General features: G+C 38.7%; 1 protein-coding gene and 1 pseudogene across 3 annotated transcripts in view; one reads left to right on the forward strand and one right to left on the reverse strand.

The window, feature by feature from the left end:
- The window catches only part of RFX8 (regulatory factor X8), a 259,279-nt gene that overhangs the window by 170,458 nt on the left and 70,894 nt on the right, over positions 1-17,927 (reverse strand). The window lies entirely within an intron of this gene.
- LOC131485253 (small ribosomal subunit protein eS12-like) lies at positions 4,192-4,608 on the forward strand (annotated as a pseudogene).

The raw sequence follows: 17,927 nt of genomic DNA on the forward strand, positions 1-17,927 counted from the left end.
ACATTCTTTAGGACAGACCACATGTTAGGCTACAAAACAATTCTCAGTAGGTTTAAAAAGGTACATATCATAGGGGTGCCTCGGTGGCTCAGTCGGTTAAGCCTCTGACTTTGGCTCAGGTCATGATCTCCCAGTTTGTGAGTTTGAGCCCTGCATTGAGCTGTCTGCTGTCAGCACAGAGCCTGACTCAGATCTTCTGCCCCACCCTCTCTCTCTGCCCCTCCCCTGCTCGCTCACTCTCTCTCTCAAAAATAAATTAACATTAAAAAAAAAAGATAGATGTTATACACAGTATCTTCTTCAGCCACAATGGGATGAAGATAGAAATCAGTAACAGAAATAAAATTGGAAAATTCACAACCATGTGGAAGCTAAACAACATTCTTAAACAACCAGTGGTTCAAAGAAGAAATCACAAGGGAAATTAGAAAATATTTAGAGACAAATGAGGATGAAAATAAAACATACCAAAACTTATGGGATGTAGCAAAAAGAGTACTCAGAAGGAAATTTATAGCAGTAAATGCCTACATTTTAAAAAGAGAGAGAGAGAAAGATCTCAAATCAATGGCTTAACTCTGCACCATAAGGAACTAAAAAAAGAAAAGAAAAATAATAGAGCTAATAGAAAGAAGGAAATAGAAAGAAGGTAATAGAAAGAAGGAAATAATAAGGATTAGAGCAGAGATAACAAAATGCAGAACTAAAAAGCAGAAGAATCAAGGAAACCAAAAGTTGGTTCTTTAAAAATATCAACAAAATTGACAAACGTTAGTTAAACTAAGAAAAAAAGAACAAGTTCAAGTAAAATTACAAATGAAATAGTGGACAGGACAACAAACACTACGTAAATAAAAAGGATTATAAGAAAATACTATGAACAATTGTATGCAAACAAATTGGGTAACCTAGATGAAAAGGACAAACTCTTAGAAACAACACAACTACCAAAACTGACTCAAGAATAAACAGAAATCTTAATAGGCCTATAACAAATACAAAGATTGAATCAGAAACCAAAAACCTTCCAACAAAGAAAAGTCCAGCACCAAACATTTAAAGGAGAATTAGCATAGATCCTTCTTAAACTCTCCCAGAAAATTAAAGAGGAGGCAACACTTTACTAATTCATTCTATGAGATCAGTGTAACCAAAGCATGACAAAGATACTACAAAAAAAGAAAATCATAGATCAATATTCCTAATGAATATAGGAAATCTATATTCAACAAAATATTCAATGAAATATTAGCCAGGTGAATTTGGCATTGTAGTAAAAGGATTTTACACTGTGAACAAATAGGAGTTGTCCCAGAATGCAAGGATGATTCAATATATGAAAACCAATCAATGTAACACTATATTAATAGAATGAAGGAGAAAAAACTACAAGATTATCTCAATGTAGAAAAAGCATTTGGAAAAATTCAATACACCTTCATGATAAAAACACACAGTACACTAACAGAAAGCAACCTCCTTAATATGATAAAGACCATGTAGGAAAAACCCACAACCCATCATACCCAATAGTGAAAGAGTGAAAGTATTCCCCCTAAGATCAGGAACAAGATAAGGATGCTCACTTTCATCACTATTATTCAATATCACTCTGCAAGTCTTAGCCAGAATAATTAGGCAAGACAAGGAAATAAAAGATATGCAAATTAGAAAAGAAGAAGTAAAATTATCTTTCTTCTAAGATGATGTGATATTATATGTAGAAAACTCTAAAGATTCAAAAAACTTTTTAGAGTTAATAAACAAATTCAGCAAAATTGCAGACTGCACCATCAACACTCAAAAATCAGTTTTATTTCCTTATTCTGGTAATAAATATAACAGAAATTTTAAAAACAATTCTACTTACAAAGACCTAAAAAGAATAAGACACTTACAAATTAGCTTAACCAAGGAGATGAAAGACTTGTACATTGAAAACTATGAAACAAAGCTGAAAGAAATTAAAAGAGATGTAAATAAAAGGAAAAGATATTTCTTGTCCATGAATTAGAAGACTTAATACTGTGAGGATGACAATACCCATAGTGATATACAAACTCAATGCAATCTCTATCATAACCCCAATGATATTTTTTGTAAAAATGGAAAAGTAGATTCTAAAATTCACATGGAATTTCAAGAGCTGTGAGTAGCCAAAACAAGCTTGAAAGAGAACAAAGTTGGAAGACTCACTTTCTAATGTCAAAATGCACTACAAAGCTATGGTAATCAAAACAGTATGGTTGGTACTGGCATAAGGACAGATATAGACAAATAGAATAGAATTGAAGAATATAGAAATAAAATCTTTTATTCAATGGAGGCAAAAGGTAGTTTTTTCAACAAATGGTTCCAGGAAGACTGGATATCCACATTCAGAAGAATCAGTTGGAACCTTCCTTTAGACTATATACAAAAATTAATTCAAAATGGATCACAGACCTAAATTTAAGAGCTAAAACTCTTAAAAGTAAACATAAGAATAAATCTTCCTTGGATTTGACAATGCTTTCTTAAGTATGAAACCAAAAGCACAGGTAGGGGTGCCTGGCTGGCTCCATCAGTAGAGCACGTGACTCTCTCTCTCTCTCTCTTTTTTTTTTTTTTTTTGGTAAATTTGATTTTTTTTTTTTTTTTTGAGAGAGAGCATTAGAGAGAGGCAGGGAGAGAGAGAATCCCAAGCAGGCTTTGCGCTGTCAGCCCAGAGCCCAACGTGAGGCCTGAACCCACAAACTGTGAGATCATGACCTAAGCCAAAACCAAGAGTTGGAGGCTCAACCAACTGAGCCAGCCGGGTGCCCCAATGTGACTCTTGATCTTGGCGTCATGAGCTCAAGCCTTACATTGGGCATGGAGCCTACTTAAAATAAAAACAAAAAAAACAAAAGCACAGGCAACAAGAGAGAAAATAGAGAAACTGGACATCGTAAAAATTAAAAACTTTTGTGCATCAAAGAACACTATTAATAATGAAAGACAAGAAACAGAATGGTAGTAAATATTTGCAAAGCATATATGTGATAAGGACTTAATATCCAGAAGATAATAAATAACTCTTACAACTCAAAAACAAAAAAAATAATCAACCCAATTTTAAAATGGGCCAAAAAGATATACAAATGGCCAATAAATGCATGAAAAGATGCTCAACATCATTAATCATTAGGGAAATGCAAATCAAAACCATAATGAGGTACCACTTCACACCTACCATAATGGCTATGATAAAAAAAACAAAATAAGAAAATAAAAAGTGTTGCCAAAGATGTGGAGGAATTGGAACACTTGTACATTATTGGTGGGAATGTAAAATGGTACAGCTCTGGAAAACAGCTTGGTGGTTCCTCAAAAAGTTAAACACAGAATTACCATGTGATCTACCATATAATTCCACTCCTATATATACCCCAAAGAATTGAAAACAGTGACTCAGGTTCTTGTTCATTAATGTTCATAGCAGTACAGTTTATATTAGCCAAAAAGTGGAAATAATCCAAGTGTCCTTCAACAAGTGAATGAATGTTTTATATTTAGATTTCTCTAAAGAAATAATGGGAGATGATAGATAGATAACAGATAGATGGATACAGAGATACACAAATATAAAGAGATTTATTATAAGGTATTGGCTCACATGATTACGGAGGCTGAGAAGTCCCATAATCTACTATATGCAAAGCTAAAGACCCAAGGAAGCTGGTGGTGTAGTTCAAAGATCTGAGAGATGGAGAGCCAATGGTATAGATTCTAGTTCAAGTCTGAAGGCCTGAGAACCAGGAGTGCTAAAGGAAAGAGACCAATATCCCAGCCAGCTTAATCAGTCAAGCAGAGAGCAAATTCAGCCTTCCACTGGCCTTTTGTTCTAGTTTGGCTTTCAACAGACTTGATGATGCCCACTTACACTGGGGAGTGCCATCTGCTTTACTCAGTCCATCAGTTCAAATGCTAATCTCCTCAAGAAACACCCTCACAGACACACCCAGACACCATCAGCTATCTGGGCATCCATGGCACAGTCAAATTGACATATATAACTAACCATTACAAAATATGACATATACATGCAATGGATGTTATTCAGTCATTAAAAAAAAATGAAGTTCTGTTCTTTCCCTGCCACCATGGAGTCATACCTGGAGGTGGAGGCCCAGGTGCACCAAGATTCGGCTCCACCCGTAACCCATGACCATGGTTGAGGAAAGCATTACTGCTGGAAGTGTAATGGATGTTAATACTTTTTTACAAGAGGTGCTGAAGACTGCCTTCATCCATGATGGCCTACCACATGGAATTTGTGAAGCTGCCAAAGCCTTAAACAAGCACCAAATCCATCCTTGTGTGTTGCATTCATGTGTGATGAGCCTATGTATGTCAGGTTGGTGAGGCCCTTCGTGCTGAACACCAAATCAACCTAATTAAGGTTGATGAGAACAAGAAACTAGGGTAATGCACAGGCCTCTATAAAATGCACAGGCCTCTATAAAACTGACACAGAGAGTAAACCCTGCAAAAGTGGTTGGTTGCTATTGTGTGGTGATTAAAGTCTATGGCAAAGAGTCTCAGGCCAAGAATGTCATCAAGGAATACTTCCAATGCAAGAAATAAACAAGTAGGGGCGCCTGGGTGGCGCAGTCCGTTAAGCGTCCGACTTCAGCCAGGTCATGATCTCGCGGTCCGTGAGTTCGAGCCCCGCGTCAGGCTCTGGGCTGATGGCTCGGAGCCTGGAGCCTATTTCCGATTCTGTGTCTCCCTCTCTCTCTGCCCCTCCCCCGTTCATGCTCTGTCTCTCTCTGTCCCAAAAATAAATAAAAAACGTTGAAAAAAAAAAAAAAGAGCCCTATGTCTAGCTCGGATTACTCTCAAAGGGAGAATCCTGCTTTGTTAAAAAAAAAAAAAAAAAAAAAAAAAAAAAAAAAAAAAGAAATAAACAAGTAAAAAATGTGGTCCTTGTTCCTCAAAAAAACCAAAAACCAAAAAACAACAACAACAACAACAAAAATGGAGTTCTATAACATAGTGAAACTTGAAAATATTAAGCTAGGTGTAGTGGTCCAGACACAAAAGGACAAATATGTAATTCTACTTATGTGAAATACCTAGAATAGGAAAATTCAGAGAAAATAGATTAGAAGTTGTCAGATGCTGGGCAGAGGTGGAATGGGGAGTTATTACTTAAGGGGCACAGAATTTCTCTTTGGGCTGATGAAAAAAATTGGAACAGTGGTAATGGCGTATATGTAATTAATGATACTGAATTGGTACACTTAAAAATTACAAAAATGTACAAAAACATGGCAAATTTTAAGTTACTTATTTTATTCAATAAACAATTGATTAGTGTCCTTGACTACATTCATAGTAAAGAAAAACCATATGATTGTTTCAATGGGAAAATCCTTTGATAAAATTCAAAACCCATTCACAAAAAATACTTTTAGCAACCTAGAAATAGAAGGGAATTTCCTTAATCTGATCAAGGGTATTGTGCCTGTTATCGATTTATTGCCTTTCAGCTCCAAATTCACTCTTCAGTACCTGCTCTATGATGGACGGGATTCTTGAAGCACTCACTATTCCTTCATACCAAGTATGTGGAACTTTGCCAAAAGGGGGTGCTGAAGTGACACTGCAAGAGAAAGATGGCTTCTCTTTCTGACTCCAAAGTACAGTGTTTTACTTTTTCTTGCTCCTGCTGCACACTGGTCAGAGGTGTGAGTGGGTGGGCACATTTGGGGTGCTCTGATCCAGCTCTGTGCACAGAGCATGTAGTCCTCAGTAATCTTGCAGCCTCAGTCCAGGTCCAGTAATGGCTTCCCATGGCCTTTCCAAGATCCTGGCCTCACAAACACAGTAGAAACCTAACTCTTTCTACACCAGCCTTGAATGGCCTAAGTCCTAAAATATTGTTTCCTGTTTGCCTCTCAACCATGGCCCTGTGCTAGCCTGAGCAACCCTGAAAACTTTTCCACCATGCAGAGTGCTGCAACCACATGACTTACAATGAGGGCTGGGAAGGAAGCCTTGGGAAGGAAGCTCCATTTCCAAGTTTGTATTTCCTTGGATACTCTCCTTCAGCCCTGGCTGTCCTTTAACATTATCTCTGCATTTTCATAGTTACCCTCCTATCATGGTTAAATAATTCTTTGTTGAACTTTCCCTGTTTCCCTGGTTTCTCATTGGGACTGACTAGATGCAGAGTGATACAAATACTTACAAAATATCTATGTTAAATATCATACTTAATGGTTAATATTGAAAAACTCCCCTTTGAGATCAAGAACAAAACAAGAATGCCTGCTATCACCACTTTTATGCCACATTGTACTAGCCATTGTAATAAGATAAGAAAAAAAGGCATATGGATTAGAAAGGAAGAAAGGAAATTTTTATTATTCATAGATTCTAATGATAACATACATTTAAAAGTCCAAAATGATCTATTCAACTTTAGACCTAACATATGTGATTAACTGGATGCAAAATCAACATACAAAAATCTATTACATTGTTATGTACATGATGATATAATTATGTGTAATTATTAATACAATTATATTTCTAATATAATTAGGAATATAATATATAAGAAAAAGAAACTTTAAAAATACCATTAACAAAAAACATAAATATATGAAATGCTTAGCAATAAATATAACAAAAGATGTGCAAAAAACTGTAAGACATTATTGTGAAAAATTGAAGAGATCTCAAAAAATGGGTAGATATACAAGTTAATGAAATAGACTCAATATTGTGAAGATGCCAATTCTTCCCTGAAACTTATGTTTAGATTCAAGACAATTATAATCAAAATTCTTACAGGTTTTTTTTTTTTTTTGTATAGGAAACTGACAACCTTATTTTTAACATTTATATGGAAATGAAAAGGTTGGTAAAGAGCTTTCTTCTAGAATGAAGAAGAAAAACAAGCAAGGAAGACTTGCTCTACCAAGTATCCAGACTTATTATAAAGGTACAATAATTAAAATAGTATGGCACTGACATAAACACAGAGGTGAATGGAACAGTATAAAGAACCCTAAACCAGACTCATGCATACATGAACATGACAAGTTTGTCACTGGAGAGAGTGGGTGAACCATAGCATTTCAAATATATTGTCCTGGAAAAACGGGATATCCATGTGGGAAAAAAAAGAAACTTGGCCCCTATCTCACTCCATATAAAAACCAATTTCAGATAAATTATAGATTTAAACGTGAAAGGCAAATAATAGTCAAAATGAATATTTAATAATAATAATAATAGTAATAAAACTTCTATAAAAAATACAAGAAAATATCTCATGACCTCAAGACAGGGGAACATTTCTTACACAGCTATAGAAAACAATAACCAAAAGAAAAGATTAATAAACAAGACCACATGAAAATAAGAACTTCTGTGTATATCAAAAGATGCTGTTCAACCAACCCAAAAGGACTCCTACAAACTCAGAAACAAAAGGCAGACAAATGAGAAGAAAACAAGGAAAACCACTTAACAAAAGAGAATATCCATGGCCCCAAAACATAGGAAATAGGGCTCTACTTTATTAGTACTTAGAGAAATGAAAATTAAAAATACATTGAGATATGGGCACCTCAGTGGCTCAGTCAGTTAAGCATCTGACTTTGGCTCAGATCATGATCTCACAGTTCATGAGTTCAAGCCCCACACTGGGCTCTGTGCTGACAGTTCAGAGCCTGGGCCTGCTTTGGATTCTGCCTCTCCCTCGCTCTCTGCCTCTCCCCCATTAGCACTCTCTCTCTCTCAAAAATAAATAAACATTTAAAAAAAATTTTTTTAAAACACTGAGATAACACTATACTGACAACACCAAATGTAAGTGTAGATATGAACCCTGAACCTTCATTCACTGCTGGGAATGGTGGATGTATGTAAATTGCAATAACAAAAATTGGGAGCTAGTTGATTCTCTTTCCCCTATTTCATGATTCAGAATTCCACTCCTCAGTGGAATTCCTAACAAAAATACATGCACATAGGCACCAAAAGACATGTACAGGAATAACCACAGCAGCACTGTTCAACATAACCCCAAACTGAAAACACAAGTATCCAACAATTACATAAAGGATAAAGAAATTATGCAGGCCGGTGGGGAGCAATGAGTGAAGGGAATGATAAGGTACAAACTTCCAGTTATAAAATTAGTAAGTCATGGGGATGTAATGTACAGCATGTTACCTATAGTAATACTGTATTGCATATTTGAAAGTTGCCAAGAGAGTAAATCTTAAAGGTCCTCATCACAAGAAAAAAAAGAAAAATTTTTTCATGGCTAAGTATGGTAATGAATGTTAACTAGACTTGCTGTGGTGATCATTTCACATTGTATTCAAATATCAAATCATTATGTTGTACACCTGAAACTAATATAATGTTATATGTCAATTAGTCAATTATACCTTAATAAAAATAATTTAAAAATATGGTATATTTATACAATGAAATAATACACAATGCTGAGAATGAATGCACATAGCTACATGCAATGACATGAATTTCATACACATAATAAGTCAAAGAAGCCAAATACACACAATACATATACTATATAATTCCATCTATGTGAAGTTCAGAAAATGAGAAAAACTAAATTATAGTGTTTAATAGTACATGTTTAAGTTGTTAAAGCATGAAGAAAGGTTAGGAAATTATTACTATGACCTTTAGGATAGTGCTTACTGCAGAAAAAGACAAAGTACTAGTGATCAGGAGGGGCGTGAGAAAGACTTCAGGGATGTTGAAACATTCTAGTTTTTGACCCAGGTGATGATCAGTTGGAGGTTAACTCTGTAAAAATTCATTGAGCTGTATATTCTTTGTAAATGTTTGTAATATTTAATTTTTTGAAGATTTAACAGAACAAATGACTGCCTGGCAGCACTGAGGACGCAGTAGACAACATCACATTTTAATAAGTCCTAAATGTAGGTACTTACAGTGTGTAGGAGGCTGAGAGTGAGAGATGTGGAGAAGGAAGAAGGTAATGACCCAGGATGGGGACTGGTTTGTCAGGACTCTTGAGGGCTGGCAGGGAGGAGTGGGGAAAGGAAATCACACATCCTTAAAATTGCAGTTCCTGAGGCAGACATTCAGGCAGACATAAACCTAATTCATTAAATGCCCTAGGAGAATACAAAGACAAAAGACCAAAGATCACAGTGAGGGAGAAGAGTAAGTTCATAGATGTGAGAGTCTGGAAGAAGTAAAGTATATTAGACACAGAAGGACAGCTTCAGTGAACACTGCAGTAAAATGTAGTATATTGATACCATGTGCACAGAAACGAGGATCTTTTAGCCTAGTATTCATTCATTCATTCATTCATTCATTCAACAAGTATTTATTATCAGGAACTATTCTAGTTGCCATAGAGAATGCAAGAGGGTATAAGACAGTTCTTCTCTTTAGTTTTAACTAAGATAAAACATATCCTCGTGAACATTTAAGTTACTGTTCAAGATTCCACTGCCCAAAGGATAAAGCCCCAACTCACGCCCACACATGGCATACAAGCTCCACCTCATTTTGACCCCTTGCCAGTGGCATTTCCCCCATGGGTCTCTGCTCTTCCCCAGAGAAGCTCATCTTCACTATTTCTGTGACCGTAACAGAGGCCCAGTTCTATGCACTTTATACCTATTCATTCTCACAATGACTTTAAGAGGTCAATACCAATATTATTCACATTATTGTTCAGGTGAGGTAACAAGCCAAGAGAGGTTAAGTAACTTTTCACATTCATAATAGCTTGTAGGTACTGGGGCCAGGACTCCAACCCTGAAAGCCTGGCCCCAGGGAATGTGCTCTCCACAACTACAGCTGAGCCACAGCCATCTTTCTCTGCCCCATGACAAATCCAAACTTTTTCATCTCTCTGTAGGTTTGGATTTTCTCCCTGTTGTCTTCCCCACAAACTCAGCAAGAAGGCTGCCACCTCTGTGCACCCTTCCATGGCCACCTCCTCAGGGCCAATCTCTACCTTCCTCCTCCATGCCCTCAACTTTCATGGGCTTCTCCTAACATGTCCCTAGATGTCCTCAAGGGAGGAAGCTTGCCTTGTTTTTTGATATGCCTTCTCCAGAATCGTTCACACATGAAATTACAGGCAATGCTGAATTGGATCCAAAGAAAAATGTAAATCCTAAATAAGTGGTGCCAATTTGAGTCACTAAGGTTAGAAGAAAGAAAGGCCCATGCAGTCTGAGGTAGCCCAGGGAAGTCTTATGAAAGGGGTAGTCCTTGGTTAGACCTTAAGGGATGAGCAAACTGTGTATCACTGAAGATGATCAAGAGGGTGACCAGGGTGGGAAAGAGTATGTGCACAGGCCTGGTGACTCCAATGCACAGGGTATCTTTAGAAGTCCATCTTTAAACCAAACTTCACAGAACATAGGCTGCAGGCAAAACAATCAGAGATCAAGAGGCAAGAATATTAAAGTACCAATACAAATACCTACCCTAGGAACCCTCAAAAAGTCCTTCTTAAGTAAATCTAGAAAACCAGAATACTTCAGAGTATAAGAGACCTGGTGGAAAAAAAGATTAATCACATTTAGAGTTTTTCAATACTTTTTATTGGATAATATGGTACACAACTGATTGCAGGGTTGGAACTGCTCTGAATTTGGAACTGTTTTGAATAAATCAGTATTGGGGTGCCTGGATGGCTCAGTCAGTTGAACGTCTGACTCTTAATTTTGGCTCAGGTCCTAATCTCATGATTTCTGGGATCGAGCCTCACATCAGGCTCTGTGCTGACAGTGCAGAGCCTGCTTGGGATTCTCTCTCTCCCTGTCTCTCTGCCCATCCCTCTCTCTTTTCTCACAAAAATAGATAAACTTTAAAGATCAATCAACCAACCAGTCAGTATAGGTATACGGAGATTTTACTGCATTTTCTTTGCAACCAGGCCATCTGAGTTGTTGCCATCAATCAGGGCCCGGCCTGAGATTGAAACGATGCCCATACAACGCCCATCTATGCCAGCAGCAATCTCCTCTCCAAGCTTCTCATGGTTATGGTACATCCAGTCCTGCCACTTGCAGGCTTCTGACATGAAAGGGGGCACTGGCCATACAAAAGAGATATTTCTTGAGGGAGGCATAGTGTGGATTTCTATGTAGTCTCTTTTTTGGGGTACCTGGAAATATATGCTACCAGGTTAAGGTTACCGATGGAATGTCTTTGCAAACCAGACTGAACAAACTAGGAGGATGAGCTCTACTATCCAGATTGTACCTCTTGTCCTGCTTAATCTTTGCTCTTCTTATCATCTTTCTTCTAGGGGAATGAGAGGAATATAAAGAATATATAAATATTCTTTTGAACAGATGTCTACAAAGGAAAGAAAACCTCTCCATTATTCTTCAGAAGACCCCAGACCCATCAGAACTTCCTTGAGGTGTGGAGAGAGGCCCCTTGCCTCCACCTGCCTGGCCTATCACTAAAAGAGAATCAAATATAGGTAGTAAGCCTGTCATCACGTGAGAAAACCTTTCCTTTTACTTCTACATATTTGCCTTAGATTATTCACAAATAAAAGTTACACACATTTCATTGGCACTACTACATCTACAAATCACCTTGATCTCATTTAAATTCATTTTGCAAATGGGCAAACATTGTTCCATGACTTTTACTGATTGCCCAAGATTGCAAAGTTACTAAGAAATAGTGCCAGGCCCATGTCTAGGACTTCAGGGTCCAACTTTGTCCCACCTCATAGCAAACACATTAAAACATATTCCCATCCCAGAGAACATATAGATTTTTGCTGTATAATTTTTATAATTCCAGTTTGGAGTTTCCTTATAACTTATAAATGTTTTCTCGTGATCCAAACTGTTAACATTTTTATGTAATCATATAGGGCTTGAGTTGAGTAGTAGCTGACTCATTGATATCATGTTACATTTTGCAGACTCTTAATTAAATATTTATTTCAATTTCAGTGTTTAATCCTCATGTTTAGGAGCCAATTTATTTTTTTCCAGGTCTGAAATATTGTCATGGGTCCTCGAAAGGTCACAGGCCCTGAGCACTAAGCCAAGAATGCCTCATGGCAGAAAGAGCTCCCAGCACAGGGGTGTGATGTGAGCAAAGGTTTAGAGGCTGGAATATAGAAGGCAGGTAAAGGTGGCTGTCACAGATTCAGCTGGCTGGAACAGAAAGGACAGAATCTGGTCTGTCTCTGGCCTTCCATTAGCAAGGTCTAGCTTGTGATCTCTGGGACAATCTGCTGCTGGCACTCTGGAGCAGGCTATTCTTTTATGTTAAACCATACTATTAATCCACAGAGTTAAGCAGCATCCAGAAAAACTTCAGAGATGATCAAAGGAAGAGTTTATTCTATATGTTAGTAGAGTCCTCCCCAAAACAAATCTCATAGGATTCAGGGATACTGGTTCTGACTGACCTCATCACCAAAAACCCCCAACTCCAGAGAGAGCTGGGATTGGAGAGGAACTCTAGAGAGAGCAAAAGGGACCCCCACTACCACTCCACCCCGCCTTCTGTTGCCATGGGGACATGCAGAACCCTTCCACCAAGCAAGCCTGGGATTAAAACCATTCCTATTGAACCTCCTGCTGGGTGGCCTCGTTTTGGAGGCAACATATTCCCAATAATTCTAAGTTGAGTTTTTGTAAAATGCATTTTAAATGCACAAGCCAGGGAAATCTAACTTTTTACAGGTGTAGTGCACTGCTCCAAATCCTTTTTAAAAAAAGAAAGAAATTTTCAATACTATAAGCAGTCACTCTTTTTGGATGTCCATATTTTTGCGTTCTGCAGAGTTTTATTAAATTAGGACACATTACCACAGTACTTGCTGAAAACATATTGCATCAGGCCTTGGGATTTAGAGAGAAAAATGAGTTGTTGTTTGTACCATGCCATTTTTCTTCAGTAATTGAAACAAATTTGAAGATGTGGAGAAACCTGGGGATTCTGGAGAAGCTCTTCACTCATCTATTTCTCTAGTTGCCATGGAGAACAACAGTTTTAAAGGCATCTTTAAATAAAGTCAGCCCTGAGCAGAAACCTCTCTTCTTGAGTGAGGCAAAATACTAAGGGGGTGGGAGAGAGGTCTCTTTGCTGCTCTAAACGGCAAGTAATCTGAGGAAGATATAAGTGAGCCTTGTGTTTATTCAGAAGACACATTCATGTAGGAGACAGCAAGCAGTTCTGGGGCCATGCACCTGCCAGAACTTTCCAGAGCCTCCCTCTCATGCTCAGGATCCAGTTTCTGATCCTTAGAGCTATGGGCTTCTGAGAGCTAGCTCTCTCTCCATATTCATCAGGCTTCATTTACCAAATATTCTGCTTCTTTGTTCCCATCAGTCCTGGAGCTCCCAAGAACATGGTCCACCCTTTCCCATTGCCTATAAATAACTTCCTTTGACACATCTGTCCAGCTTCTCCCTCTCCCCCTTCAAATTTTTCCTTGAAACTCTCATCCCCTTGGAGCTCCTTTGTTCTGGTTACCTTAGGAAGGAGGGTACTAGCCAATAAAATGATGATGATGATGATGATGATGATGATGATGATGATGATGATAGGTGTTTATTATGCACATATGAAGCATTTAGCATAGATTCTCTCATTTTATCTTTGGGCAACCTTCAGATAGGTGCTATTTCCATCCCCATTTTACAGAGGAGGAAACAGTTTTAGGAAGCACAAATGACTTAGCCACACAATTGGCACATAGCAGAGTAAGGGTTCAGCCCACACTTTCCAACTCTAGAGTCTCCACTCAAATTGTCTCTCCATCTAATCATTCACTCATTTATCCAACCAATATTTATTGAGCCACACACTGTTCAAGGGCAGATAGCAATGATGAAGGCAAAAGAGGTTTCCACATTCATTATGATTCTTCGATTCTAGTAAGGGTACATAGGCAAGAAATGAACAAATAAACCAGATAATTTCTGAGATGGGAGCTGTGGAGAAAATGCTTCAAGGAATTGGGCAGAGCAGTGGTTTTCAAATTTGAGTGTGCATGAGCTCACCTGGGTGGCTTTTTGAATCACACATTGCTGGGCCACACTCTCAGAGTTCCTCATCCAGTAGGTCTGGAGTGGGGACTGGGAATTTGCATTTCTAACAAGCTCCCAGGTGAGGCTGCTATTGCTGGAGAATACATACTTGGAGAGTCACTGGCATAGGGAGTAATTAGGACTTGAGTGCGGTGTGGGGAAGCCATTTTCAGGATGTGTGGCATTTGAGCTGAGACCCAAATGATGAAATGAGTAAGCCACCAGAAGATATGAAGATGCAGAGGGTACCAAAAGGGCAAAGTCCCAAGGTGGAAATGACCTCTCACTATTGGAAGGACAAAACAAAAATATGCTGGGTGTTGAATAAGGAAAAGAAGAGAAACAAACAAGGGCCAGCTTAGACCTAACACAGTTTAGTTATTTCTTTTCCTCCTGCTCTGTTAGACAACGTTGTTTTAACATGAAAATTAGAATGTCTTTAACCAACAAAATGTTGACAATTAGTTGATTTAAAAAATAAAGGTCCATTATAAGATTGTTTTAAATGGCACCTCCTGTGACACATTTAAAACATGATTTAAATTGTCCTTCACTCCAATGCCATTCTCAATTGTAATTTTTCAAGCAAAAGTAATCTATTGTGTTACATCACTGGTGTTGTGTATTATTTAATAATGTATTTTTTTATCTGGAGAGTCTGTAACTTGTTGCAAACTTGTTGCAAATCTGCAACTTGTTGCAAAATTCAAAGACAGGACCCATGCCTTTTCTTTCCTCATTCTTCGACCTTAGTGCTTTTCAAATGTGCTTAAAACTGAACTCGTACAACTGGCTCCCTGGCACTCTTAAACAAGGAAGAGTGATTTAGGTGAACCTCTTGTTTTTGCCAGAGTCCCTTGTCCACTCTGTTCCCTGAGGTGCAGGAGTGCTGACCTGGGAAAGGATGAGGTCTAGCCTTCTACTGGATTCTCAGCTAAGGTGAGCCTAGTCTGCTGCAGGAAAATTGGCCCCTCTCTTTCTCTCAGCAGATACATTTGGGGCTGCTTTTGCAGCCAGGTCTTTATGTTCCTTTGCTTTGGATCTATTCTGAGGAAGCAGTGAGTTTCTGCATGATTGATAAAAACAGCCTGTTCATCTCATTGCTTAAAAAAAACATAGGAATGATCAAGATTCTGAATTTCCTAAACATTGCATAGTTGATGGCTGGAGCATCCAGAGATTACTGTTGGTGAGTGTTATGGGCTGAACTGTGTCCTCCAAAATTCATATTGTGAAGTCTTAACCCTTAGTTCCTCAGAATGTGACTGTATTTAGAGATAGGGTTTTTACAGAAACAATTAAAGTTAAGTGAGGTCAGTGGGGTAGGTCTTATTCCAATATGACTGGGGTCCTTATTAGAAGAGGAGATTAGCAAACAGTCATAACAGACAGAGGAACAACCATCTGCAAGCCAAGGAGGCCAGCCTCAGAAGAAACCAACCCCGCTGACACCTTGCTCTTAGACTTCTGGCCTCAAGAATGATGAAGAAATAAATTGTTGTTTAAGTCACCCAGTCTGTGGCTCTTTGTTATGGTGGCCCAAGAAAACTAATATAGTGAGTATATGGAGGGCAGCTGGCCCCACCTAAGCCACCAAGAATTTGGAGAGTTAGTTCTTTTGAGAACTATGTGTTTGCTCATATAGAAACTTTGTTATACTTTCCATTCCATGCTTTAAAATTTTTTCTCTTTATAAAATAAAAATTTAGAAAACCAGGTGTCTTGGGGCACCTGGCTGGCTCAGTCAGTAAAGCATGTGACTCTTGATCTCAGGGTCATGAGTTCAAGTCCCATGTTGGGTGTGGAGCCTACTTAAAACAAAAAGATGAAGAAGAAGAAAACCAGATCCCTCGTCTGAGAATTTCTTCAAAGTTTCAGTTCTGCAGGAAGCCTGTGGGCCAAAGGTTAGAGGGAAGAAATAGTTCTCCTGGTCCTCCCCTCCCTGAGACAGTGGGGTTCTCTGGCTTTCTGCTACAACTTTTGGTGCCTGTCTCTCTAAGCCTAAGACAACACTATCCTTTGACATATGCTTTACTTACTCTGGCCTAGTCAGCAAACAGGGCATTTCTGGGTTGTTGATTCTGCTGCACATTTGGTTGAGATATACCCTGACCCAGATTAGCTCACTTAGATAGTTTGGAAGAAAGGTTTAGGAGGTTCTGGCAAGTGCCTTTGCCTCTGAGGTTCAAGGAATATGAAGCATGAATAGCCTTTTTAATATGCCAACAATGACAAAGTATTGGGTATCCATGAAAGGGCAGCCAGGATAGAATACCAACGTTATTTCTATGAGTCCTACAGCAAGAACTTCCTGTCTGGATAAGTCACTTTTTGTTGCAGGTGACAGAAAACCAACTGAAACTAGCTTAAAACAGAAGAAGGGAGGGTGTAGATTTAGGTCTAGAAAACTGGGATATTCAAGACATGATGGTTTCAAGTACAGTTTGATCCTGGGTTCAAATTTAGTCATCAGGAAGTATTACCTCATGCTAACTGGAGACTTTGCTTTCCTGTGTTTGGATCCATTCTTAGGCAAGAACTCCTAATGTGTTGGCAAAGATGGCCACACATTTACCAGCCATAGAGGTAGTGACGCCAAAGAAAAGAAAATCTGTCTTTTCCCAGAGTTACAGCAAAATTCTAGTGGAGACCCCTGAATGGTCCAGCGTGGGTCATCTGATAATTTCTAAACCAATCACTGTAGTCAGGATGGTAGAGTACTCTGGGCCACATGCGCACCTCTGGGACTCAGAATTGAGGTGGGGGTGCTTGGTCTCATCTGAGCCACTAAGAATTTGGAGAGTTGGTTCCTCGGAGAGGTGCCAGGAAGAAAAAAAAGTAAACACATGAAACATTAATCTAGTATTACATTAGGCTGGCTTATAAAAGATGCTCAAAGGGAAAAGCGCTGTGTCAAAAATTTTGGACTGTCATGTGGAAAAGAGAACGGAATGGAAAGGGGACGAAGCTTAAAATTATACAGAGAAGTTATAAAAGACATAGATTTCAGCTCAATGCACGGAAAAACCTTTCCGGAAGTGAGGACAACAAAAAGGGGTGCTTCACAAAGTGTTTATCTCCCCTTTCGTAGATGAGTTCTAGTAGGGGTAAATGGCCATCCACCAGGGATGCAGAAAAGGGGGTTCTAAGTCAGGTGTGTTGGGGAACAGACTGATCCTGAAGACTTCCTCCAACCTCAAACTCCAATGACTCTCGAACTACTTGTTTCCACATTAGGAAACCCTAAAGCATCAAAGAAAGTATAGACCAGAGGGGAGCACAGTGGGCAGCACTGAGGTTTTGGGGTTTTTTTAAATAAAATTTTTATGTTTATTTACTTTTGAGAGGGTGGGGAAGGGCAGAGAGAGAGGGAGACACAGAATCCCACACAGGCTCTGAGCTGTCAGCACAGAGCCTGTTGCGGGGCTCAAACTCATGGACGCTCAGATTATTACCTGATTCAAAGTCAGATGCTTAACCAACTAAGCCGTCCAGGCACCCTGGATTTTTTTTTTTTTTAAATTAACATTTCCTGAGGCTTTACTGTATGCCAGGTACAGGCTATGTGCTTGCATCCTTCGCCCCATTTAGTCCCCAGAGTAACCCTTGAAATAAACTTTAGTGACCCCCATTTAATGAATGAGGAAACTGGGGTACAGAGAGGTTGAGTAACGTGTCAAGAATGACACAGTAAATAGTGGAGCTGGGACCCAAATCCAGGTCACTTGTAACTTAAGCCAAAGCTCTTAACCCCTTTGCTCTTGGGGGACAGGCAAGCCAGCTTCTTTCTAGAGTGTCATCATATACCTCCTAATGCTCACCTACCCCCTCCTGCCTGCTCAGGATCAA

Source organism: Neofelis nebulosa, chromosome 9 (genome assembly GCF_028018385.1).
Source record: "Neofelis nebulosa isolate mNeoNeb1 chromosome 9, mNeoNeb1.pri, whole genome shotgun sequence".
Taxonomy (NCBI): Eukaryota; Metazoa; Chordata; class Mammalia; order Carnivora; family Felidae; genus Neofelis; species Neofelis nebulosa.